A 26,224-nucleotide genomic window follows, 5' to 3' on the forward strand; every position below is an offset into this window, starting at 1 on the left:
TGGCCCCCACCCGTCTCCATACCATAGTAGGGTGGAAGCGACGTCAAATGTAGCCCTTAAAGGGCCTTTTTTTGACATTTTTCCAAATGACAAAAAAAAAAATGTTTTATTGCATTTTAGTGTAAATATGAGATGTGACGTCTTTTTGACCCTCAGATCTCATATTTAAGAGGACCTGTCATGCTTTTTTCTATTACAAGGGATGTTTACATTCCTTGTAATAGGAATAAAAGTGACCCAAATATTTGTAAATAAATAAAATAAAGTAAAATAAATATAAAAAATAAAAATTTGGTTCAAGCGCCCCGTCCCGCCGATTCCCGTGCAGAAGCGAATGCCTACACGAGCAGCGCCCACATATGAAACGGTGTTCAAACCACACATATGAGGTATCGCCGCGATCGTTAGAGCGAGAGCAATAATTCTAGCCCTAGACCTCCTCTGTAACTCAAAACATGCAACCTGTAGAATTTTTTTTTAAACGTCGCCTATGGAGATTTTTAAGGGTAAAAGTTTGACGCCATTCAACGAGCGGGCGCAATTTCGAAGCGTGACACGTTGGGTATCAATTTACTCGGTGTAACATTATCTTTCACGATATAAAAATAAGGTTGGGCTAACCTTACTGTTGTCTTATTTTTTAAATCAAAAAAGTGTTTTTTTCCCCCAAAAAGTGCGCTTGTAAGACCGTTGTGACAAAAAGTATTGCAACGACCGCCATTTTATTCTCTAGGGTGTTAGGGAAAAAAATGTATAATGTTTGGGGGTTCTAAGTAATTTTCTAGTAAAAAAAATGTTTTTAACTTGTAAACACTGAGTCTGAAAAAGAGGCTCGGTCCTTAACTACTTGCCTACCAGCCGCCGTAGAACGTTACAGAGCGAGGACCGGGAGCTGTGGGTGTAAACACACAGCTCCCGGTCCTGTCGGGGAGAAATGACGGATCGCATGTTCATACAATGTATGAACAGCGATCAGTCATTTCCCCTAGTGAGGCCACCCCCCCTACAGTTAGAACACACCCAGGGAACATACTTAACCCCTTCCCCGCCCCCTAGTGTTAACCCCTTCCCTGCCAGTGGCATTTTTATAGTAATCCAATGCATTTTTAAAGCACTAATCGCTATAAAAATGCCAATGGTCCCAAAAATTTGTCAAAAGTGTCCGAAGTGTCCGCCATAATGTCGCAGTACCGAAAAAAAATCGCCGCCATTACTAGTAAAAAAAAATATTAATAAAAATGCCATAATCTACCCCCTATTTTGTAAACGCTATAACTTTTGCGCAAACCAATCAATAAACGCTTATTGCGATTTTCTTTTACGAAAAATATGTAGAAGAATACATATCGGCCTAAACTGAGGAAACACATTTTTTTTTATATATTTTTGGGGGATATTTATTATAGCAAAAAAAGTAAAAAATATAAAAAAAAATACGGTTTACGATAATGGTGGTCTCTGCGGCGGATTTGCAGCGAGTTTACCGTTATCGGTGGCAGGAGAGGGCACCGCACCCTCCCGCCGCTCTCCCGTGCCCTCTGCTGCTTACTGGAGCCGTCGGTAAGGCGGTGGTGTCCTGTCTCCTGCTTGGTATGGATAAGAGTGAGGGCAAGATGGCCCCCACCCGTCTCCATACCATAGCAGGGTGGAAGCAACATCAAAACGTAGCCCTTAAACACTTAAGGACCGCCTCCTGCAGATATACGTTGGCAGAATGGCACGGCTGGGCACAAGCACGTACCTGTATGTCCTCTTTAAGTGCCCAGCCGTGGGTAGCGGGCGCGCGCCCGCGACCAGGTCCGAAACTCCGTGACCGCGGCCGCGGGACCTGCGGTCCAGATCGCCGCTGTAGTCCCGCGATCGGTCCCCGGAGCTTAAGAACGAGGAGAGCTGCGTGTAAACACAGCTTCCCCGTTCTTTACTGTGGCGCTGTCACTGATCGTGTGTTCCCTAATATAGGGAAACACGGTCAATGACGTCACACATCCAGCCCCGCCCCCCCTACAGTTAGAAACACAGATGAGGTCACACTTAACCCCTTCCGCGCCCCCTAGTGGTTAACTCCCAAACTGCAATTGACATTTTCACAGTAATCAGTGCATTTTTAATGCAAAATGACAATGGTCCCAAAAATGTGTCAAAATTGTCCGAAGTGTCCGCCATAATGTTGCAGCCACGAAACAAAATCGCTGATCGCCGCCATTAGTATTAAAAAAAAAAAAAAAAAAAAATGCAATAAAACTATCCCCTATTTTGTAAACGCTATAAATTTTGCGCAAACCAATCGATAAACGCTTATTGCGATTTTTTTTTACCAAAAATAGGTAGAAGAATACGTATCGGCCTAAACTGAGGGAAAAAACATGTTTTTATATATTTTTGGGGGATATTTATTATAGCAAAAAATAAAAAATATAGAATTGTTTTCCAATTGTAGCTCTATTTATGTTTTTAGCGCAAAAACTAAAAACCGCAGAGGTGATCAAATCCCAGCAAAAGAAAGCTCTATTTGTGGGAAAAAAAAGGACGCCAATGTTGTTTGGGAGCCACATCGCACGACCGCGCAATTGTCTGTTAAAGCGGCGCAGTGCCGAATCGTAAAAAGTGCTCTGGTCTTTGACCAGCAATATGGTCCGGGGGTTAAGTGGTTAATGGTTAAAAAATAAAATTGTCTTTCTCCGAGAAGCCGACTTGTTGGTCGGCCGGCGGTGATAACGACGGTTAAAAAAAAAAAAACAGATAAAGCGAAGTAACTTATCTAGGACATTGTTTCATTTATTAAATTCTCCCCCCCCCCCTTTTATATTTTGCTGTCTAACCTCATTTATAACACTCGGTAAAAATTGGGCTTCTTTAAGGCCGCCCCGGGAAGTCTTAAGCCGCGGTTTCCTTGGCAACCATCCTCCTCGCTCATATTTTAGCGAGATCATCCAGCTTTGCTGTCCCATTTAGTCCTTTTCAAAACAGAGGCATATTTTTTATCACTCAGACTTCCGCGAGCGATGCAAACTTAAAATCAGAAGAATTGTGTAGGTTCGGTGCGGACGGTGGCGGCGGCGGCGGGGCCGCTCCGGCTTGTCTGTCTCAGCTGTAATGGCGCTGGTCCTAGCGGGTTCACTTCCAATGTGCAGAACGATCCATCACCATAAATAACCGGAGAATGGCGGACAAAGGAGAGCTAATTGATTCTGTGTGTTCCAGCTAATTGTCCGGAATTATCTATGATCAGCGCTAGGAAGCTTCTAATCAGCAGATTGCACTGGGAACTTCCAGAGCGAGAGATCGTACAAAGCCGGGAGATTATAGGCTTTATTATATAAATACCATCATTTATATAAAGTTTTAGGCCCTCTGTTGACTTTTTCATGCCTTGACCTCGCACTTTCTTTCACTATATTAGCCAGATTCACAAAGAGTTACGCCGGCGTATCAGTAGATACGCCGTCGTAACTCTGAATCTGCGCCGTCGTAAGTTTAAGTGTATGCTCAAACTGAGATACACTTAAACCTAGCTAAGATACGGCGGCCTGCGCCGTCGTATCTTAGGGTGCAATATTTCCGCTGGCTGCTAGGTGGCGCTTCCGTTGAGTTCGATTCACGAACGTACGTGCGCCCGTCGCAGTAAAGATACGCCGTTTACGTAAGGCGATTCCCAGCGTAAAGTTAGTCGAACAAATAGCTGGCCTAGTCAATGTTAAGTATGGCCGTCGTTCCCGCGTCGAAATTTGAAAGATTGACGTTGTTTGCGTAAGTCGTTTGCGAATAGGGCTGGACGTCATTTACGTTCACGTCGAAACCAATACGTCCTTGTGGCGTACTTTGGAGCAGTGCACACTGGGAAATGTCCACGGACGGCGCATGCGCCGTTCGTAAAAAAACGTCAATCACGCTGGGTCACGAGTCATTTACACAAAACACGCCCCCCTCATCCTCATTTGAATTAGGCGCGCTTACGCCGGCCCATTCACGCTACGCCGCCGTAACTTAGGAGGCAAGTGCTTTGTGAATACAGCACTTGCCTCTCTGACTTACAGCGGCATAGTGTAAATACGATACGCTACGCCGCCTAAAAGATACACACATCTACCTGTATATATCTATACACTTGATTTACTTTTGTCACTGCAGGTAAGAGATTTTGGGTGCCCACGCCCAGTGGTGGCTGGTGCTAAAAAGATTTGGTGGGAGCAAACAAACTGAAAAATTCTTAAAAAAAAAAACCATCAAATGCAGCCACTGTGCCCATCAAATGCAGCCACTGTGCCCATCAATTGCAGCCACTGTGCCCATCAAATGCAGCCACTGTGCCCATCAAACGCAGCCACTGTGCCCATCAATTGCAGCCACTGTGCCCATCAATCAGGGCCGATCCTGCAAGGGTGCACTGGGTGCACTGCACCCAGGCGCCGCAAAGGTGGGGGCGCAGAAGTGCTCCCCTTCCTCCTCCTCTCCTTGGGGTAGATTCATAAAGAAGTTACGCTGGCGTATCTATAGATACGCCGCGTAACTTCAAGGATGCTCCGGCGTATCTTTTTTCTGTATTCAGAAAACAAGATACGCCAGAATTTGGCTAAGATCCGACTGGCGTATCTTAGTTGCATATTTACGCTGCCCATTCGTGCCGCCTATCCCTGCCCATCCGTGCCGCCTATCTCTGCCCATCCGTGCTGCCTATCTGTGCCCATCTGTGCCACCTATCCGTGCCACCCATCAGTGCCCATCCGTGACGCCCATCAGTGCCGCATATTGGTGCCCATCATCAATGCCACCACATCAGTGCCACCTCATTGGTGCCCATCAGTGCCACCTTATCAGTGTCAGTCAGTGCAGTACCATCAGTGCCCATTAGTGAAGGAGAAAATGTACTTATTTACAATGTTTTTTAACGGAAACAATATTTTTTTCTAAATTTTCGGTAATTTTTTTATTATTTTTTGCAGAAAATAAAAATCCCAGAGGTGATCAAATATCACCAAAAGAAAGCTCTATTTGTGGGTACAAAATGATAAAAATTTCTGTTTGGGTACAGCGTAGCACGACCGCACAATTGTCATTTAAAGTGCAACAGCGCTGAAAGCTAAAAATTGGTCTGGGCGGGAAGGTGTAAAAGTGCCCACCGGTATGGAATTGGTTAAAATGGTACATTTTTAGTTTGTTTAGCAAAAAATAAAAACCCCACCGAAAGAAAGCTCTATTTCTGTGAAAAAAAGGGTAAAAACGTCATTTGGGTACAGCGTTACATGACATTCATAGGGTGAGAGCGCTGAAAGCTGAACATTGGCCCGGGCAGGAAGGGGGCGACGGCGCCCGGTAGGCAAATGGTTAATACGGCTTGAATGGTTGTAATCCCACAATGACTCCCATTCCAAAAATGACCTCAGAAGAGATCTTCTCATTAATACTCATCGCCTCCGCATCCCCCTCCCCCTCCTTTCCATAATCGTTTCCCTGTAACAGAAAAGGGTCAGCCGTCTCCCGGATTGAACGCGTTGCGTACGGCACGGTCCGGAACCCGCCGGATCAGCATGTTTCCATAGGCTTGTACTTGTCTCCAGGTAGGAGTTCACTGATGATGAATTGCTGCGGGTTTACGAATCATTCAACCATTTTCAGAAAGTCGTGTTCCCAATTATATCACCGGCCGGCGCTGAACTAAAAGGCGAAGCGTTGAAGAGCGTATCTTCGGCAAAACTGAGTCTTTTTTTTTTTTTTTTTGCAATAATGGCATAAAAAATTAAAAACGGGTGAGGGGGCAACGGTGGGAATCGGCAATCTCTACAGAAGGGGGGCAAATAGACAAAGAAACGTTCCGCTGTCATTTATTTCAATAGGAAATCCATCAGCCGCCGCCGTACAGAACGCAACAATCGCCAATTTCATTCTCCGTTCCTCGGCGGGAATATTGCGTCTTCTTTTTTTTTTTTTATATATATATAATAATAGAAAAAAAAATCACTCAGCACTGAAATATAAAATGAATAGACCAGTAATAATAAAAAAGGAAAAAAAAAAAACGTCTTTTGTAGCAATTCTTCCCTTCAGGCCGGAGCCGTTAGATTTCCTTTTGCTCCTGGGTTAAACAAAGGCCACATTCAACACACTTTCTATGAGCCCATATTCCCATCCCTGGGGGGGGGGGGGAGCCCATCAATGCCCATTAGTGCCCATCAGTCACGCCAATCAGTGACCATCAGTCCTGCATATCAGGGCCCATCAGTGCCTCCTCATCAGTGTCCATCAGTCCCGCCTATCAGTGCCCATCACTGCCACCTATCAGTGTCCATCAGTGCTGCACCATCATTGCCACCTATCAGTGCCTATCAGTGCAGCCTATCAGTGCTGCCTATTAGTGCCCATCAGTCCTGCCTATCAGAGTCCATCACTAACACTTATCAGTGTACATCAGTGCCCATTAGTGCCGCCTATTAGAGCCCATCAGTCCCGCCTATCAGTGACCATCAGCCCTGCATATCAGGGCCCATCACTGCCACCTATCAGTGCCCATCAGTGGTGCCCCATCAGTGCAGCCTATCAGTGCACATCAGTCCCGCCTATCAGTGCCCATCACTGGCACCTATCAGTGCTCATCAGTGCAGCCTATCAGTGCTCATCAGTGCAGCCTATCAGTGGCCATCAGTAAAGAAGAAAAAATTGCCTGTTTGCAAAATGTTATAAAAAACTATGAAAAAGGTTTTTTTTCTTTTATTTTTCTCAAATTTTTGGACTTTATTTATTTGTTTAGCAAAAAATAAAATACCAGGTGGAGATTAAATACCACCAAAAGAAAGCTCTATTTGTATAAAAAAAAAATACAAGAATGTCATTTGGGTACAGTGTTGCATGACCGCGCAATTGTCATTCAAAGTGCAACAGCGCTGAAAGCTGAAAATTGGCCCGGGCAGGAAGGGGGGTAAAATTGCCCAAAAGGCAAGGTTAGGTTCTGATGAAGGGGGGACAGGCTTGGACTCCCGAAACGTGTTGACTACTTTTTGCGCTGACTTTTATTGGAATAAAGTTATATCTGGACCTCATAGCAATTGTCATGGATATGCAATAATGTCTGGCAGCCATGTTCTCCTCCATGTGTTCATCAGAGGCCTGACTCTCTCTTATCTGGGTGCCTTTTATCATCTCTCCTCCCTGTATGGCTCCACCCCAGGCCATCCCAGGAAGTCTATATTAACTAGTGCACTGCAGGTCTGCTTTGCTGATCAACGTTGTTTGTTAGCTTTGTGTTCCTGCTTGCCGTGTGCTACGTTAATCTCTCTGTGTACCGATTTTGGCTTGTCCCCGACTACTCCTGTTGGCCCTTGGCCTGTCCTTTGGTTATCCTCGTCTGCCTGTTGCCCCCCGACCTCGGCTTACCCTTCACGATCCCTTGTGTCTGCTTCCCCTTTCTCTCTACGGAGCGTGACCTGGGGGACTCCGGGGGCCGCGACCTGGGTTCAGTTGCAGCGAAGGCCATCCTCACCACTAGAGGCTCTGGTGAACACCAGCTGGACCTTAGACTCCGCGCCCTGGGGATTCTTGGGCTCACGCTTCCTGTCCATCCGCAGCAGTCCGCTATAGGGTTCACTACCTTGCGGTGCACCCCTGTCTCCAACGGGGTGCATTTGTCACCTGGCCACAGGTGACCTGACAGCAATGTTGTTGGCGCTTTAATCTAAATTCTCGTTACAGGAAAAAATCTTGGGGGTAGATTCAGTAACAATTACGCATTTTTTACGTAGGCGCAGGGCACCAATTTTGCCATGCGCCCCCGCAAATTTACTGCGCTACCCGCGATTCACGGAGCGGTAGGTCCGTAACTTGCGTAAGCGCGCGCAATTTAAATGATCCCGTAGGGGGCGGGAATCATTTAAATTAGGCGCGTTCCCGCACCGATTGTAGAGCACATGCTCCGTCGGGAAACTTTCCCGACGTGCATTGCGGCAAATGATGTCGCAAGGAGGTCATTTGCTTCAAAGTGAACGTGAATGGCGTCCAGCGCCATTCACGAATCACTTACGCAAATTACGTAAAGTTCAAATTTCGCGACGCGGGAACGACGGGAATACGTAACATTGACTGCCCCTGCTAATAGCAGGGGCAGCCTTACGTGAAAACCGCCGTACGCAAACGACGTAAACTGCGTACGCAGGGCTCGCGTAACGTTGTGAATCGGCGTTAGTATGCAATTTGCATACTATATGCTGAGCACAATGGGAACGCCACCTAGCGGCCATCGCAAGAATGCAGCCTAAGATATGCGGGCATAAGAGCCTTATGCCACGCATATCTTAGGCTGCAGTCGGCGTAACGAGGTTCCTGAATCAGGAGCATTCGTTACGCCGGCGCAAGAAAGCAATTGCGCTGCGTAACTATGGTTACGCAGGCGCAATTGCTCTCTGAATCCGGGCCTTGGACTGGAGTGATGGACCTGATAGGAGATTTCTGCTGTCTAGAGCCAGTGTCATGGATATGCAATAAAGTCTGGCAGCTTACCTGTCTCCATGCTTCATTAGAGGCCTAACCCTCTTCCTGGCTGTCTTTTATCACCTTCCTCCCTGTATGGCTCCACCCAGGCCATCCCAGGAAGTCTATATTAACCACTGCACTGCTAGTCTGCTTTGTTGTTCAACCGTGTTGTTAGCTTAAGTTCCTGTCTGCAGTGTGCTACGATTATCTTCCTGTGTACCGTTTTTGGCTCGTCCCTGACTTCTCCTGTTTGCCTGTGACCCTGACCTTTTGCCTGTCCCTCGGTTACCCTTGTCTGCCTGTTGCCCCGACCTCAGCTTACCCATCACTAGCGCTTGTCCTGCTTGCTGCTTCCCCTCCCTCCCTGCGGAGCGTGACCTAGGGGACCCCAGGGGTCGCGACCTGGACCCAGCTGCAGCGAAGGCCATCCTCACCACCAGAGGCTCTGGTGAACACCAAGCTGGGTCTTAGACTCCGCGCCCTGGGGAATCTTGGGCTCACGCTTCCTCTCTGTTCGCAGCAGTCGGCTATAGGGTTCACTACCCTGTGGTGCATCCCTGACCCCAATGGGGTGCACTTGTCGCCTGGCCACAGGTGACCTGACAGCCAGTAATATCCAGCTTATCCACTCTGCAAAAAAAAGTACAAAAAAATACAAAAATGACCGTGCAAAAATCTTGTCACAGCGCTAGAAAAAATTCAGGTGGTGTATGAATAACGCATTGCGCATGCGGAGCGATGAGCCTCGAGGAAAGAAGTCAAGAAACGCATTTCCAACTCGTGAACTTTCGTCTGCAGCCACTCGGGAGAATAAACCAATCAGAGCGGCCGTCAGCAGAACCTTACAGAACCAATTACCTTCCATATGTTATCTCTCAGGTTATCATCGGGCTGATAAGATACACGAGTTATCAGGGAAGATTTAATATCACTTCCCGGGAAGATACAGATCCATTATCCCCGACGGCATTGCACCGGGGCACTCCGGCGCTGTCAGAAGATATTGCACGCTTCACGGGATCAACGCCGCCGAGATTCTCATCCTAAACCTCCGGAAACACAGAAATTACTTTTTTATGCTTGCCATACACAGCTGCTCCAGATTCTGTTTGCTCCAGTCCGGGTAAATTCACCCCCATGCAGTATATGCCGTACATATACACCTGCCTGTGGGAGTATATAACATTTAAATAAAAGATAAAAAAAAAAAAAAAGAAAGATATATACCGTATATACTCGAGTATAAGCCGACTTTTTCCGCATATTTTTCTCAGTGCTGCCTATGAGTGCCCATCAGTGCCGCCTATAAATGCCCATCAGTGCCCATCAGTGCCGCCTATCAGTGCCCATCAGTGCCACCTCATTGGTGCACATCAGTGCCACCTCTGAGGTGCCCATCAGTGCCGCCATATCAGTGCCCATAATTGAAGAAGAAAACGTACTTATTTACAAAAAAATTTACAGAAAAAAATAAAAACTTATTTTTTTTTCAAAAATTTCGGTCTTTTTTTAGTTGTTGCGCAAAAAATAAAAATCACAGAGGTGATCAAATACCACCAAAAGAAAGCTCTATTTGTGGGAACAAAAGGATTAAAAATTTAGTTTGGGTACAGTGTAGCATGACCGCGCAATTGTCATTCAAATTGCGACAGCGCTAAAAGCTGAAAATTGACCTTGAGCAGGAAGGTGTGTAAGTGCCCCCCGGTATGGAGGTGGTTAAACAGCTTTGGCAGCGAAAAAGGTTAAGGAAAAAATTGGCACCGCGTCGCACCAACGCATGGCGACTCAATGTTGTGAATGGGCCTGGAATCTTATTTTTGGAAGGTTACAATGTTGCGGTATATTGTGACATGTCAGGAAATGTCTTCCGGCGGACTTTTATCGCTCTACACCTAACATGCCAACCTCTGTTTTCTGCATTTCCTCTCCCACTGCATAAAAAAAAATCATTAGGTGGCAAATGAACCCACTCCGGGGGAATGTCAGGGCACTTTTCTTTTTTTTTTGTATTTGCAAGCACAGAACTAATCCCTTTAACTACAGTGCTTCGGAAATGAGCCATGCCCATGCCCTCCCTATGAAATGTGATGGATTGAGCTCAGCCATGCTGGGAGTAGCACATTCACCAAGCCCGCTACAGATGGCATCTTGATTGTCGCAAATGTTTTGGTAGAGCAACATAACAATTCAGCAATGAATGGCTGCCAAGGACCGTCCTCCGGGAACACGTCTAAGAAAGCTGTGCGTTTTTTTTTTACTCGGCATGCTGATCAACTGTTCACCCGTGTTATACTCACTGAAGAGGATTGGAGAATAAATACGGATCGTGGGCATTTTTCTATAAATGTCGCCGTAATAGAAAATATTGTCAGATTTGTCCATCGTATTACGAAAAAAAAAAAGTTTTAATAATATTATCTTAACCACTTCCATACAGGGCACTTACGCACCTTCCCGCCCAAGCCAATTTTCAGCTTTCAGCACTGTCGCACTTTGAATGGCAATTGCGCGGTCATGCTACACTGTACCCAAACAAAATTGGCGTCCTTTTTTCCCCACAAATAGAGCTTTCTTTTGGTGGTATTTGATCACCTCTGCGTTATTTTTTATTTTGCGCAACAACTAAAAAAAGACTGAAAATTTTGAAAAAAAAATTACGTTTTAATTTTTTTCTGTTAATTTTTTTGTAAATAAGTTTTTCTCTTTCATTTACGGGCACTGATACGGCGGCACTGATGGGCACCGATGAGATGGCACTGATGGACATCGATGAGGTAGTACTGACGGGCACAGATGAGGTGGCACTGATTGGCGGCGCTGGTATGCGGCACTGATGGGCACACATAGGCGGCACTGATGGGCACACATAGGCGGCACTGATGGGCACTCATGGGCGACACTGGGCACTCATGGGCGACACTGGGCACTCATAGGCGGCACAGATGGGCACTCATGGGCGGCACTTATGGGTGGAACTGATGGATACTTATGGGTGGCACAGATGGGCACTGATAGGTGGGCACTGGGCATGGATGGGCACTGTGGGGTGGCACTGATGGACACTGTGGGGTGGCACTGATGGACACTGTGGGGTGGCACTGATGGACACTGTGGGCGGCACTGATTTACCCATGTTGCCAGTCAGTGTCCATTTGTGGGCACTGATTGGCATCTTTTTTATTTTTTAATGCTTTTTTTTTCCAGACTTTTTTTTTTGCCCCCTTTTTTTTTCTTTGTTCTTCCCTGGTGGTCCAGTGTGGCGATCCGAGGGGGGGCTGCGCTGATAAACAATCAGCGCGGTTCCCCATGTGCCTGGATAGGAGGAGCTTCTCCTCTTCTCCCTCCCACAGCCATTCAGAGGCTGCAGGAGAAAAATTGAGAGATTGGTTCCTCTAAATGCAGGTTCTTTCTGCTACCCCCCCCCCATACTCTAAGGCCCCCCGCCCGCAGACCCCCACAACCACCGAGCAAGGGTTGTGGGGATGAGGCCCTTGTCCCCATCAACATGGGGACATCCTCCCCATGTTGAGGGCATGTGGCCTGGTACGGTTCAGGAGGGGGGGGGCGCTCTCTGTCCCCCCCTCTTTTCTGCGGCCGGCCAGGTTATGTGCTTGGATAAGGGGTCTAATGTGGATTTTTTTTGGGAACTATTTTTTTATTTCGGGTGGAGTTCCCCTTAAAATCCACACCAGACCTGAAGGGTCTGGAGTTAATATTTGGGGGGAACCCCACATCATTTTTTTTTTAATTGACGGCGGGGTTCCCCTTAATATCCATACCAGACCTGAAGGGCCTAGTAATTGAATTTGGGGGGACCCCACACTTTTTTTTTTATGAATGAATTCTCTCTGAATTGCCGGGAGCCGACAATTCATTAGAGCCGCGAGTGATTTTTGAATGACTTTTTTTCTTTCAGAAATTACACTTTGTGCAGAGACAGTTCTAAGTACGGGAAACATGCGCTATTTCACATGCTTACTTTACACCCCACCCCCCCAGGTACGAAATTTAAAGGAATATTTCACTTTTATTGTTTTACTTTTAGCATTATTAAAATCACTGCTCCCGAAAAAACGTCCGTTTTTAACCTCTTCCATACCGGGCAGTTATACACACTTCCATACCAGGCCTATTCCGGCACTTCTCTCCTACATGTACAAATCATAATTTTTTTGCTAGAAAATTACGCAGAACCCCCAAACATTATATATGTTTTTTTAGCAGACACCCTAGGGAATAAAACGACGGTCATTTAAACCTTTTATCTTGCACGGTATTTGCGCAATAATTTTTCAAACGCCTTTTTTTTGGAAAAAAATTGTTTCATGAATTAAAAAAATTAAAAAACAGTAAAGTTAGCCCAATTTTTTTGTAAAATAGGAAAGATGATGTTACACCGAGTAAATAGATACCTAACATGTCACGCTTTAAAATTGCGCACACTCATGGAATGGCGCCAAACTTCGGTACTTAAAAATCTCCATAGGCAACGATTTGAAAATGTTTACAGGTTACCAGTTTAGATTTACAGAGGAGATCTAGTGCTAGAATTGTTGCTGGCACTCTAACGCACGCGGCGATACCTCACATATGTGGTTTAAACAGCGTTTACATATGTTGGCGGGACTTGCGTGTGCGTTCGCTTCTGCGCGCAACCTACCGGGGACAGGGGCGTTAAAATTTTTTATTTTATTTCTTTTTTTTTTTTATATATTTATTTCTTTTTTTACACTTTTTTTTTTAATTTTTTTTTTTTTTTTATCACTTTTATTCCTATTACAAGGAATGTAAACATCCCTTGTAATAGGAAATGTGTGTGACAGGTACTCTTTATGGAGAGATGCTGGGTCAATAAGACCGCACATCTCTCCTCCAGGCTGGAAAGCATGAAATCGGTGAAAAAAAATTCACCGATCTCATGCTTGCTGTTGCTTAGCAGCCGCAATCGCGGCTTTGTTTACTTACGGGGACCCGGGCGTGACGTCATCACATCGCGCCCGGGTCCTCCGACGGTCATAGAGATGACTGGTGACCATCTGGTCACCAGTCATCTCTATGCTTCCTGCGAGCGCCGGACGATTCGTTCTCCGGGCCCCCGATGGCACGGGAGAGCCCGGAGAAGCACCGGATGTCCCCTCCCGCCGCCTGTAAGAACGATCTAGCGGCGGAACCGCCGCTATGATCGTTCTTACGTTGTGCAGAATCGCCGGCACAAGAGAAGGATATCTGAATGATGCCTCTATCTGCAGGCATCATTCAGATATCCACCCCACAAACCCAGGACGTCATATGACGTCCACTCTGAACGGCAGAGGTTCTTTGTGGACGTCATTTCACTATGGGCCGGTAGGGAAGTGGTTAAAACTTTTTTTTGCATTGATACATGTTTCCTGGGACAGGACCCAGGGGCCAGATTCACAGAGCAGATACGACGGCGTTTCTCCTGATACGCCGCTGTATCTGTTGTTCTATCTATGCGACTGATTCATAGAATCAGTTACGCATAGATATCCCTAAGATCCGACAGGCGTAATTGTTTTACACTGTCGGATCTTCGGATGCAGTACCGTGGCCGCCGCTGGGGGGAGTTTGCGTCGTAAACCAGCGTCGGGTATGCAAATTAGGAGTTACGGCGATCCACGACGGGTTTTTCGCGCTCGCTACGTCGCCGCTAGTCTAGTTTCCGTTGCAAAGTTAGTCGTTTTTTTGGTGCCCTAACTGTAGTCAGCAAACGTATTGCTGTCTAAAGTATGGCCGTCGTTCCCGCGTCGAAATTTAAAAATGAACGTCGTTTGCGTAAGCCGTCCGGGTATAAGGAATTACGATACGCGCGTCGCCGTTCTAAAAAATTACGGCACGGGGCGCAAAGCACGACGGGAGTTTCGGAAACGGAGCATGACCGCTAGGTCCGGCGCGGAAGCGCGCCTAATTTAAATGGAACACGCCCATTTGAATTGACCGGCCTTGCGCCGGAGGCCGCCTGCGTAGGTTTTCATCGCAAGTGCTTGGTGAATCAGGCACTTGCGATGAAAAATTGCGGCGGTGTAACGTATCTACGATACGTTACGCCGCCGCTCTTCTACGTGAATCTGGCCCCGGGTCCCCAACAATTTATAGGACAATAACTTGCATATTAGCCTTTAAAATTAGCACTTTAGATTACTCCCATAGACTTTAACAGGGTGTTCCGTGGCTTTTCGAATTTGCAGCGAACACCCCAAATTGTTCGTTGTTCGAAGCGTACAGGCAATGTTTGACTCGAACTCGAAGCTCATCCCTACTTATGATGCTCAGAATCTTGTTTATAGTGCTAACATTTTTTGTTTCTTGTATATTGCGGTGTATGCCATCTACCGTCACTTGGTGATTGTTCCAGAACACTTAGAGCCGCCTCAGATGAGCAATTCTGCCAGAGGCGACACGTTGCCGGGGGCAGAATTCTCCATTCAAGGAAATCACGTCCCCGTATGGAATTGTTCCCTCGCCGACTCGCTATAGAATCTCAGTCCTGAACAAGGGAGCAGAGAATCAGCGGCATCCCGCTGGTCAGGCTCGCCGGGGGGGGGATGGGTAATTCTATAGAAAAAAGGTACATGGACGGTTAGTAATCTCAAATTATCAGTGACTAAGGCCTCTTTTACATGGGCAACCAAAATAGGTAGGTGAGCCACGGTCCCTCCCCCGCACCCCTCTTGCCCACATTAGTGCACATTGTTGTGGCAATGGTGGGGCAAAAATTGGACTTAAGGTTGAGCTGTACGGCCCCATACACACGATAGAATCCATCCGCTGAAAAATCCCAGCAGATGGGTTTCAGCGGATAGATCCTATGGTGTGTACACTCCAGTGGATCTGTTTCCGCGGATATATCTCCCCTGGGATGGATTCCAGCAGATCAAATATTCGCTGACATGCTAAACAAATCTATCTGCTGGAATCCATCCCAACGGATGGATCCGCTGGTCTGTATAGACTCACCGAATCCATCCGTCCGAAGGGATCCCCCGCATGCGTCGTAATGATTCGACGCATGCGTGGAATTCCTTATATGACAGCGTCGCGCACGTCGCCGCGTCATAATCGCGGCGACGGCGCGACACGTCATCGCCAGAGGATTTTGGCACGGATTTCAATGCGATGGTGAGTACACTCCATCGCATGGAAATCCGCTGAAATCCTCTCGTGTGTATGGGGCCTACCACCATCAAATCTGAAGACTATTCAGCAAGGAGATTGTGCAGAGCCCACTTGGCGGGAGTGGACATGCATGGACCTATTGGACATGCATTAGTGTTGTCCCCTCATCCCTTTAAACCCGAACAGATATGAATTACATGGGTCCTGAGGCTAATTTAACCACTTAAGACCCGGACCTTTAGGCAGCTAAAGGACCCGGCCAGGTTTTGCGATTCTGCACTGCGTCGCTTTAACTGACAATTGCGCGGTCGTGCGACGTGGCTCCCAGACAAAATTGGCGTCCTTTTTTTCCCACAAATAGAGCTTTCTTTTGGTGATATTTGATCACCTCTGCGGTTTTTATTTTTTGCGCTATAAACAAAAATAGAGCGACAATTTTGAAAAAAATTCAATATCTTTTACTTTTTGCTATAATAAATATCCCCCAAGAATATATATAAAAAAAAAATTAAATCAGTTTAGTCCGATACGTATTCTTCTACCTATTTTTGGTAAAAAAAATCGCAATATCGATAGCGTTTATCGATTGGTTTGCGCAAAATTTATAGCGTTTACAAAATAGGGGATAGTTTTATTGCATTTTTATTAATTATTTTTTTTTTTACTACTAATGGCGACGATCAGCGATTTTTTTTCGTGACTGCGACATTATGGCGGACACTTCGGAAAATTTTTGGGACCATTGGGCCATATTCTCATAGAAGTTACGATGGAGTATCTCAGGATACTCCATCGTATCTCCCTTTTTTGGCCAGTGTATCTATGCGACTGATTCTTAGAATCATTTTCGCATAGATACACTTAAGATCCGCCATCTGTAAGTCACTTACACTGGCGGATCTTAAATGTAATGACGCCGGCCGCCGCTAGATGGCATTTACGTGAAGGACTCATTTGCGTATGCAAATGATCCTTCTACGCCGATTCCCGAACGAGTTCGCGTCGCGTAACCGTCGCTAACGTTGTTTGCGTAAGCGGAAATTTAGTCCTGCTATTATGAGGAGTAAATTTCCGCAAGTCCCACGTAGGCCATGTTACGGATGGCGTCGGGTCCGCGTCGTGTTTTTTCGTCGGGTACGTCGTTTCCGTAAGTCATTCTTGAATACGACTTTACGTCAATGACGCACACGTCGGCGTCATTGACGTTTTCCGCCGAGAACTGGAGCATGCGCACTGGACTTTTTGAAGCCCGGCGCATGCTCAGTTCATTAGAATCGGGGGCGCGCTTAATTTGAATACAAGCCGCCCCCTTGGAGATCCGCCAGGCTACGCCGGGGCATTTACACTCCGCCGTCCCAACTTACGGAGCAAGTGTTTGGGGAATACAACACTTGCTCCTGTAAGTTGGGACAGCGGAGTGTAAGTGCCTTAAGCGCAGCCCGCTGATTTTTACAGAGAATATGGACCATTGTCATTTTCACAGCAAAAAATGCATTAAAAATTCATTGTTTACTGTGAAAATGACAATTGCCGTTTGGGAGTTAACCACAAGGGGGCGCTGAAGGGGTTAAGTGTGACCTCATTTGTGTTTCTAACTGTAGGGGTGTGTGGCTGTAAGTGTGACGTCATCGATTGTGCTTCCCTATATTAGGGAACACACGATCAATGACGCCGCCACAGTGAAGAACGGGGAAGCTGTGTTTACATACAGCTCTCCCCGTTCTTCAGCTCCAGGGACCGATCGGGTCCACAGGTCCCGCGGTCACGGAGCTTCGGCTGGGCACTTAAAGAGGACGTACAGGTACGTGCTTGTGCCCAGCCGTGCCATTCTGCCGACGTATATCTGCAGGGGGCGGTCCTTAAGTGGTTAATACAGATAAGGCACCAAGTGAGTTTAATTACCACCTTAATCAGCCGCAGAACCTGTGTAATTAAAATGTGTTTAAAGGGATGAGGTGGGCAACCCTAACATGCATGCATTAGACATGTGCAATTCGGAAATATCCGAATTAACGAAAACACGTTTAACCAATTTTTCCGAAATATTCGTAAAGTCAAAATTTGAAAATCCAAATTTTTGGAAATTCGTAAATCCGAAAAAAAAAAAGAATGAAAATTCAAAAGAATAAAAAACTGCAAAAGTAAGAACGAAAATCCCAAAAATTACGAAATTCCATGCATTCCTCGGCCCAGGCGAGGCTGCAATAGACACAGTAAGGCTGCAATGGACACAGTATGGCTGCAACGGGCACAGTATGGCTGCAATGGGCGCAATGAGGCTGCAATGGGCCCAGTGTGGCTGCAATGGGCACAGTAAAGCTGCAATGGGCACAGTATTGCTGCAATGGGCACAATGAGGCTGCAATGGGCACAATGAGGCTGCAATGGGCACAGTGTGGCTGCAATGGGCACAGTTTGGCTGCAACAGGCACAGTATGGCTGCAAAGGGCACAAAAATTACGAAATTCAAAATTTGAAAATCTGAAATTTAGGAAATTTGGAAAGCTGTAAATTTGAAAATCCCCCCAAAAAAGAATGACAATTGGAAAGAACGAATATCCAAAAATAAGAGCGAAAAACCTAAAAACGTTGAAAACCTGAAAAGTTAAAAATCTGAAATAATAACAAAATTATAACTAACTAAAAATAACTTAACTATTGCTAACTATTAACCACTTGCCGACGAGCCGCCCGCAGGTCGGCACGATCCCACGAACCGTCATAGCTGTAAGCGTGATAGCGGGCACGAGAGGCAGAACAGGGACGTGTGTGTGTGGTGTGTGCTCGTAATCCAAAGCACTCGCACTCCAAAGCGAGTTTCCCCATAGAAGTCAATGAAAACGAAAGTAATTTGTTTCCCGCATTGACTTCTCTTGCATGCAATACCGCATATGGCCAGGGGTGGGGGGGCGCTGGAGAGCCTCGGAAATACTCCGGGATCAGCTCAGGCTGAATTTGGAAACCCTCGGAAAGGCTCCGGGCACCCCCCACCTCTGGCCAAATGCGGTACTGCAGAGAGGCTCGAATCCTGTTTGTTTTGCAAGACAACACTCGCAAACCGAGTCAGGATTTAAAAAATGCTTGTATTGCGACAGGGGCGTCAGGAGGGAGTGGCTGGGGGGGGCTGAAGCCCCGAATGTGCCCCCAAAAAGTCCAGAGTCTCATGATGGCAGGTCTCCATTGATAGCCCCGAGCGCCGGGACTGATCTGATCCTGAGCGCCGCCGAGTGTGGCCGAGTGCGGCTGAGTCCTGCCGATTGCCATAGCAGGTCCCGCCTTCTGGAGCCTGCGCAATGCCTTTGATGGACGTCCCATTGCTCCAATGCCACAACAGCGGGACGTGTCACGTCCCCGCTTGGCGCTCGGGCGGGCGGCTCGCCTCTCCTCCCCTCCTCGGCTCTCCTCCAGGCTCCTCGGCTCTCCTCCCCTCCAGGCTCCTCGGCTCTCCTCTCCTCCTCGGCTCTCCTCCTCTGATGACTGACGGAATGACTGATTGCCTGCTGTGACACAGCTGAGGTAGGTCAGGCAGTGCAATGTGTATGTAAATGTCAGTGTATGTAGGTCAGTATAGGTAGGTCAGTGTATATAGGTCACTACCGTCAGTGTAGGTAGGTCAGTGTAGGTAGGTCAGGTAGGTCAGTGTATGTCAGGTAGGTCAGTGTATGTAGGTCAGGTAGGGCAGTGTATGTCAGGTAGGTCAGTGTATGTAGGTCAGGTAGGTCAGTGTATGTAGGTCAGGTAGGTCAGTGTATGTAGGTCACTACCGTCAGTGTATGTCAGGTAGGTCAGTGTATGTAGGTCACTACCGTCAATGTATGTAGGTCAGGTAGGTCAGTGTATGTAGGTCAGGTAGGTCAGTGTATGTAGGTCAGGTAGGTCAGTGTATGTAGGTCACTACCGTAAGTGTATGTCAGGTAGGTCAGTGTATGTAGGTCACTACCGTCAGTGTATGTCAGGTAGGTCAGTGTATGTAGGTCACTACCGTCAGTGTATGTCAGGTAGGTCAGTGTATGTAGGTCACTACCGTCAGTGTATGTCAGGTAGGTCAGTGTATGTAGGTCACTACCGTCAATGTATGTAGGTCAGGTAGGTCAGTGTATGTAGGTCAGGTAGGTCAGTGTATGTAGGTCAGGTAGGTCAGTGTATGTAGGTCAGGTAGGTCAGTGTATGTAGGTCAGGTAGGTCAGTGTATGTAGGTCACTACCGTCAGTGTATGTCAGGTAGGTCAGTGTATGTAGGTCACTACCGTCAATGTATGTAGGTCAGGTAGGTCAGTGTATGTAGGTCAGGTAGGTCAGTGTATGTAGGTCAGGTAGGTCAGTGTATGTAGGTCACTACCGTCAGTGTATGTCAGGTAGGTCAGTGTATGTAGGTCACTACCGTCAGTGTATGTCAGGTAGGTCAGTGTATGTAGGTCACTACCGTCAATGTATGTAGGTCAGGTAGGTCAGTGTATGTAGGTCAGGTAGGTCAGTGTATGTAGGTCAGGTAGGTCAGTGTATGTAGGTCACTACCGTAAGTGTATGTCAGGTAGGTCAGTGTATGTAGGTCACTACCGTCAGTGTATGTCAGGTAGGTCAGTGTATGTAGGTCACTACCGTCAGTGTATGTCAGGTAGGTCAGTGTATGTAGGTCACTACCGTCAGTGTATGTCAGGTAGGTCAGGTAGGTCAGTGTATGTCAGGTAGGTCAGTGTATGTAGGTCAGTGTATGTCAGGTAGGTCAGTGTATGTAGGTCAGGTAGGTCACGGGCCAGCCAAATAAAAAGCCTGTGTCACATACACCATCTCCCCCCACCCCCCAGTTTCTGGCCTTGGACTTCGGGCTGAAGCCCCTGGTCTTTTTGCCACCTACCAACGCCCCTGTATTGCGAAATGCTTGTTAACCGCGTTACTCGCAGTCCAAGGTTTCACTGTAATTCTCAAATAAAAAAAACTAAAAAATTACATAAAAAACAATTCTAGCAAAAAACACAGATTTAAACTTGTAAACAAAAAGTGCCAGAAAAAGCCTGGTTGGCAAGTAATTAAACCAACATAAAATTCACAAAATTACATTTCTGAAACAAGTCAGCAAAACTCCACAATGCAATTAAAGTTTGTATCCTCATTCATTAAAAAAAGCCTGTTTGGAGATTGTAGCGGAGTTCGGCTTTTTTTGGAATAGAATATCTCCGGTGGTGGAGAACAGCAGTTCTTGGGATTAAAGAGAAGAATGATCCGGAGAAGAGAGGAGCAGGAGAGGGAGGGTGACGGGCGGACGGCCCGGGGCAATGTGACAATACAAAGAACAATCTTGTTGAGGAAAGTTCGCTGTCAATAATTCCATTTTTAGGGGAAAGTCTTTAATATCCCGCAATACTAATTATTCCAATTAGATGCACGGCCCACGGCGCCAACACTTAATATTCAAATTCCTCGCACGGCACGTCGAGCCCGGTATTTTCGGCGGTGATAATGAGTGTTCATATTAAATGCTCCGCTCCATTTTCTCCAGCAGAAAAGTACAGGATGAAAACAATGTTCCCGTCATGTTCTGTATGAGGAATGGGCGACGGCCGGTATGAAGAATGGGCGACGGCCGGTGTGAAGAATGGGCGACGGCCGGTGTGAAGAATGGGCAACGGCCGGTGTGAAGAATGGGCAACGGCCGGTGTGAAGAATGGGCGAAGGCCGGTGTGAAGAATGGGCGACGGCCGGTGTGAAGAATGGGCAACGGCCGGTGTGAAGAATGGGCGACGGCCGGTGTGAAGACTGGGCGACGGCCGGTATGAAGAATGGGTGCAGGTCGGTATGAAGAATGGGCGCAGTTCAGGAGGAAGTGGGGCTGTGTCGAGCAGAGCCGAGACAATCATAATGTAAGCGCCGGTAACAGCGTGCTATCCCGCGGCTCTCCTCTTTCTCCAGCCATGCATTCCTCGGCCCAGGCGAGTCTGCAATGGACACAGTAGGGCTGAAATGGACACATAATGGCTTCAACGGGCACAGTATGGCTGCAACGGGCACAGTATGGCTGCAACGGGCACATTATGGCTGCAACGGGCACAGTATGGCTGCAATGGGCACAATGAGGCTTCAATGGGCACAGTGTGGCTGCAATGGGTACAGTAAGGCCGCAATGGACACAGTAAGGCTGCAATGGGCACAGTATGGCTGCAATGGGCACAGTATGGCTGCAATGGGCACAATGAGGCTGCAATGGGCACAGTGTGGCTGCAATGGGCACAGTAAGGCTGCACTGGGCACAGTATGGCTGCAATGGGCACAATGAGGCTTCAATGGGCACAGTGTGGCTGCAATGGGTACAGTAAGGCCGCAATGGACACAGTAAGGCTGCAATGGGCACAGTATGGCTGCAACGGGCACAGTATGGCTGCAATGGGCACAATGAGGCTTCAATGGGCACAGTGTGGCTGCAATGGGTACAGTAAGGCCGCAATGGACACAGTAAGGCTGCAATGGGCACAGTATGGCTGCAATGGGCACAGTATGGCTGCAATGGGCACAATGAGGCTGCAATGGGCACAGTGTGGCTGCAATGGGCACAGTAAGGCTGCACTGGGCACAGTATGGCTGCAATGGGCACAATGAGGCTTCAATGGGCACAGTGTGGCTGCAATGGGTACAGTAATGCCGCAATGGACACAGTAAGGCTGCAATGGGCACAGTATGGCTGCAATGGGCACAGTATGGCTGCAATGGGCACAATGAGGCTGCAATGGGCACAGTAAGGCTGCAATGGGCACAGTATGGCTGCAAAGGGCACAATGAGGCTGCAATGGGCACAGTGTGGCTGCAATGGGCACAGTTTGGCTGCAACAGGCACAGTCTGGCTGTGACATTCACAGTGTGTCTGCAACAGGCACAGTATGGCTGCAACGGGCACACTATGGCTGCAATAGTGGGCACAGTGTGGCTGCAATAGTGGGCACAGTGAGGCTGAAATAGTGGGCACAGTGAGGCTGCAATGGTGGGCACAGTGTGGCTGCAATGGTGGGCACAGGTGAGGCTGCACTGGGGTGCACAGGTGAGGCTGCACTGATGTCATTAAGTATCATTTCATGAAATAATTTATGAGGGTGTGTCTAGGGGCAGAATTAGGGGTGGGGCAGGGTAGGGGTTGGGTGGGGCAACTGGTGGCGAGTAACCCCTGAGGCCTGGCTAGTAGCTCAGGACTTGAAATTTTGAGCCCTGCATTAGGGTATGTGGGGGAGAAATGGTAAGCCCAGAGCTAAGCCCAGAGCTAGGCTTTAAACTCAAATTCTAGCATGCAGTGTGTTCCCAACCAGTTAATAACCAGTCCAAGATTCACACGTTATCTGATATTCCAGTTCACATCATATGTAGCTGAGCATCTCCAGTTAATTAAAGATTGCGTAACGGAAAATTTAATTATTTTCAGACCTAATTATTCTTGTATCAAAACTGGCTACAAGTAACCAAGTAGACATTTCAAGGATTCTTCCTTCGATGGCTTGTATGGAAAACGCCAAGGTTCCGATATTTCCATGTGTGAGGATGATGAAAATGTCAAATCATCATGTAAACATTTTGGCCCAGATTCACGTAGGGAGCGCGTATTTGTGAGCGGGCGTAACATACCCTATTTACGCTACGCCTCCGCAACTTTGACAGGCAAATGCAGTATTCACATAGCAGAGTTGCGGTGGCGTAGCGTAAATAGGCGTAGCGTAAATAGGCCAGCGTAAGCCCGCCTAATTCAAATGTGGAACATGTGGGCGTGTTTTATGTCAATTTATTGTGACCCCACGTAAATGACGCTTTTTACGAACGGCGCATGCGCCGTCCGTGAAAGTATCCGAGTGCGCATGCTCCAAATTAACCCGCAAAAAGCCAATACTTTCGACGTGAACGTAAATGACGCACAGCCCTATTCGCGAATGACTTACGCAAACTACGTAATCGACGTAAAATTTGACGCTGGCCCAACGTCCATACCTAACATTGGCTGTGCCTCATATAGCAGGGGTAACTTTACGCCGGAAAAAGCCTAACGTAAACGGCGTATCTGTACTGCGACGGCCGGGCGTACGTACGTGAATAGGCGTATCTAGCTGATTTACATATTCTAGGCGTAAATCAGCGTGCACGCCCCTCGGAGGGAGGAGGTGGGACGAGTGCCGTGCACACAGGAGGAGTATTTCCTATTTACACGACTGCCTCTGTAATAGGAAGTCCCATCTCCAGTGCTGCCATTGTACAACTGTTCTGTCCATCAAAGGAGGCGGGACTTTCTCTTAAAGAGGCCACTGTGTAAACAGGAGATTCTCCTGTAGAATTTCTTTGGCGCTCGTCCTGCCCCCTCCCTGTCCCCTCCAAGGCTGCACTGATGGCAATGGTGAGTGCATTCCTGCAATGGTCGGTGCTGCATTCCTGACAATGGTCGGAGCTGCATTCCTGGCAATGGTCGGAGCTGCATTCCTGGCAATGGTGTTTTTTTTGCATTCCTGGCAATGGTGGGTGCTGCATTTCTGGCAATGGTGGGTGCTGCATTCCTGGCAATAGTGGGTGCTGCATACCTGGAAATAGTGGGGCTGCATTCCTGGCAATGGTGGGTGCTGCATTCCTGGCAATGGTGGGTGCTGAATTCCTGGAAATAGTGGGGCTGCATTTCTGGCAATGGTGGGTGCTGCATTCCTGGCAATGGTGGGTGCTGCATACCTGGCAATGGTGGGTGCTGCATACCTGGCAACGGTGAGTGCATTCCTGGCAATGATGGGTGCTGCATTCCTGGAAATGGTGAGTGCATTTCTGGCAATGGTGTGTGCTGCATTGCTGGCAATGGTGGGTGCTGCCTTCCTGGCAATGATGAGTGCATTCCTGGCAATGGTGGGTGCTGCCTTCCTGGCAATGACGAGTGCATTCCTGGCAATGGTGGGTGCTGCATTTCTAGCAATGATGGGTGCTGCATTCCTGGCAATTTGGGGTCTGCAGATGGGCACTGACCCTTATTTTGCTTCACAGTTCTTTATTTTAAATTTTTAGTTTTTTTCCTGAAACTTCCCTCTTAAAGTGAAGGTGTGTGAACGCCTGAGCTCATCTAATTACTCACACAGCCACAAAGGCCAGAGAATTCTTGTTGGGCCGTGTATTAGTTGCTCGAACGAACACACTTAGAGCGAATTTTAATGGTTTAAAGACTGTCAGGCAAAATGGTCGGCCCTTACGCATGTTCACTTCATCAAATCTGGCCCTCTTTGGAAAAAAGTTTGGACACCCCTGCTCTAACCAATCCCTGGAGAGGAGTGTACAGAAATTGACGGGGGAAGTGATAAATAGTCAGAAGCCCTGGGGAGATTGTTTTTCCTCTGCAGAGTTCAAGAGTCTTTGGGGCTGCTGGGCTAGGAGGCAGCCTGTGGACTGAGTTGCTGTTCTGTGAGGTCTCATGAGTAGTTTTCCTGAGCAACACGGAAGGACAGGCCTGAGGCGTCCCAATACTTTTGGTAATATAGGCCCAGATTCACAAAGCACTTACGCCGACGTATAGCACGTTACGCCGACGTAAGTGCAAATGTGCGCCGGCGTATGTGTGCGGCAGACCCACGAACCAACATGCGCCTAAAAACAGGCTACACCCCGCCGACGTAGCTTGCACACGCCGGCGTAGGGTGGGCGCACATATGGGCTGGACGCATGGGGCTGCTCCCATTGATTAGCCATTCAAACATGCAAATGAGGGAAATACGCCGATTCGCGAACGTGCGTGTGCCCGGCGCATGCTACGCGAGATGCGCGTAAGTTGTACGTCCGGCGTAAAGTTATTCCCCATAAAGGAGGTGCAACCCAGCAACAGACATGCACAGGTCTGCACCAGGGAACGCAAGCCGGCGTATTGTGCGTTGGACGTGTGTCTGGCTGGGCGTACGTTATGTTCACGGCGTACGCGGTGATCCGACGTAGCTTAGGCAGTTGTGTCGGCGTGGTTGTGAGCAGGCGCAGGGGGGTGCCGTGTATGCGTCCACGTCACGGCGCATGCGCAGTTCGTGATACGTACCTGTCTGGCGCTCGGCCCATCATTTGCATGGGGTCACGCCCACTTCCACCTACGCCGGCATGCGCCTTCGAAACCTACGCCAGCGTTGGGAGCACTGGCTTGCTAAATGCAATGCTTGCCTCTCCGCGCTACGTTGGCGTGGCGTACGGTGTTTTCTCTACGGCGGCGTAATGTGCGCCTTGCTCTCTGTGAATCTGGGCCGTAGTGTACATCACGTCGTCTGGCTCTACATCCCCTTTCCCAACATTGCAGGTTGCGTTGCGTTCCACCGATATGTCGTAACTTAAAGAGACGCGGATCCATCACCCCCCCCCCTGAACGTGCCGCTCGCCGCGCACAACAGCCGCGCCTCCCGCTGCAATGCGGACGCTTACATATGAAATCTGATTATCTTATAAATTATTAAACAAGAAAAAGCCGAACAACATCAATTACAATCATTATTCCGCCTTAAGTAGACTTCATTTCCAAACACCGCGCCGTCATTTTACAGAAATCGTTCCCCCGCGCTCGCTCCCCGTTCTCCTCCAGATTATCGGCTCCGTGACAATCGCTCAATATCGCCGCTGATTCCGGCGGCTCGTTAATGCGCGGAGCTAAACGATAGAACTTTTAA

This window comes from Rana temporaria, chromosome 8 (assembly GCF_905171775.1).
Source record: "Rana temporaria chromosome 8, aRanTem1.1, whole genome shotgun sequence".
Classification (NCBI taxonomy): Eukaryota; Metazoa; Chordata; class Amphibia; order Anura; family Ranidae; genus Rana; species Rana temporaria.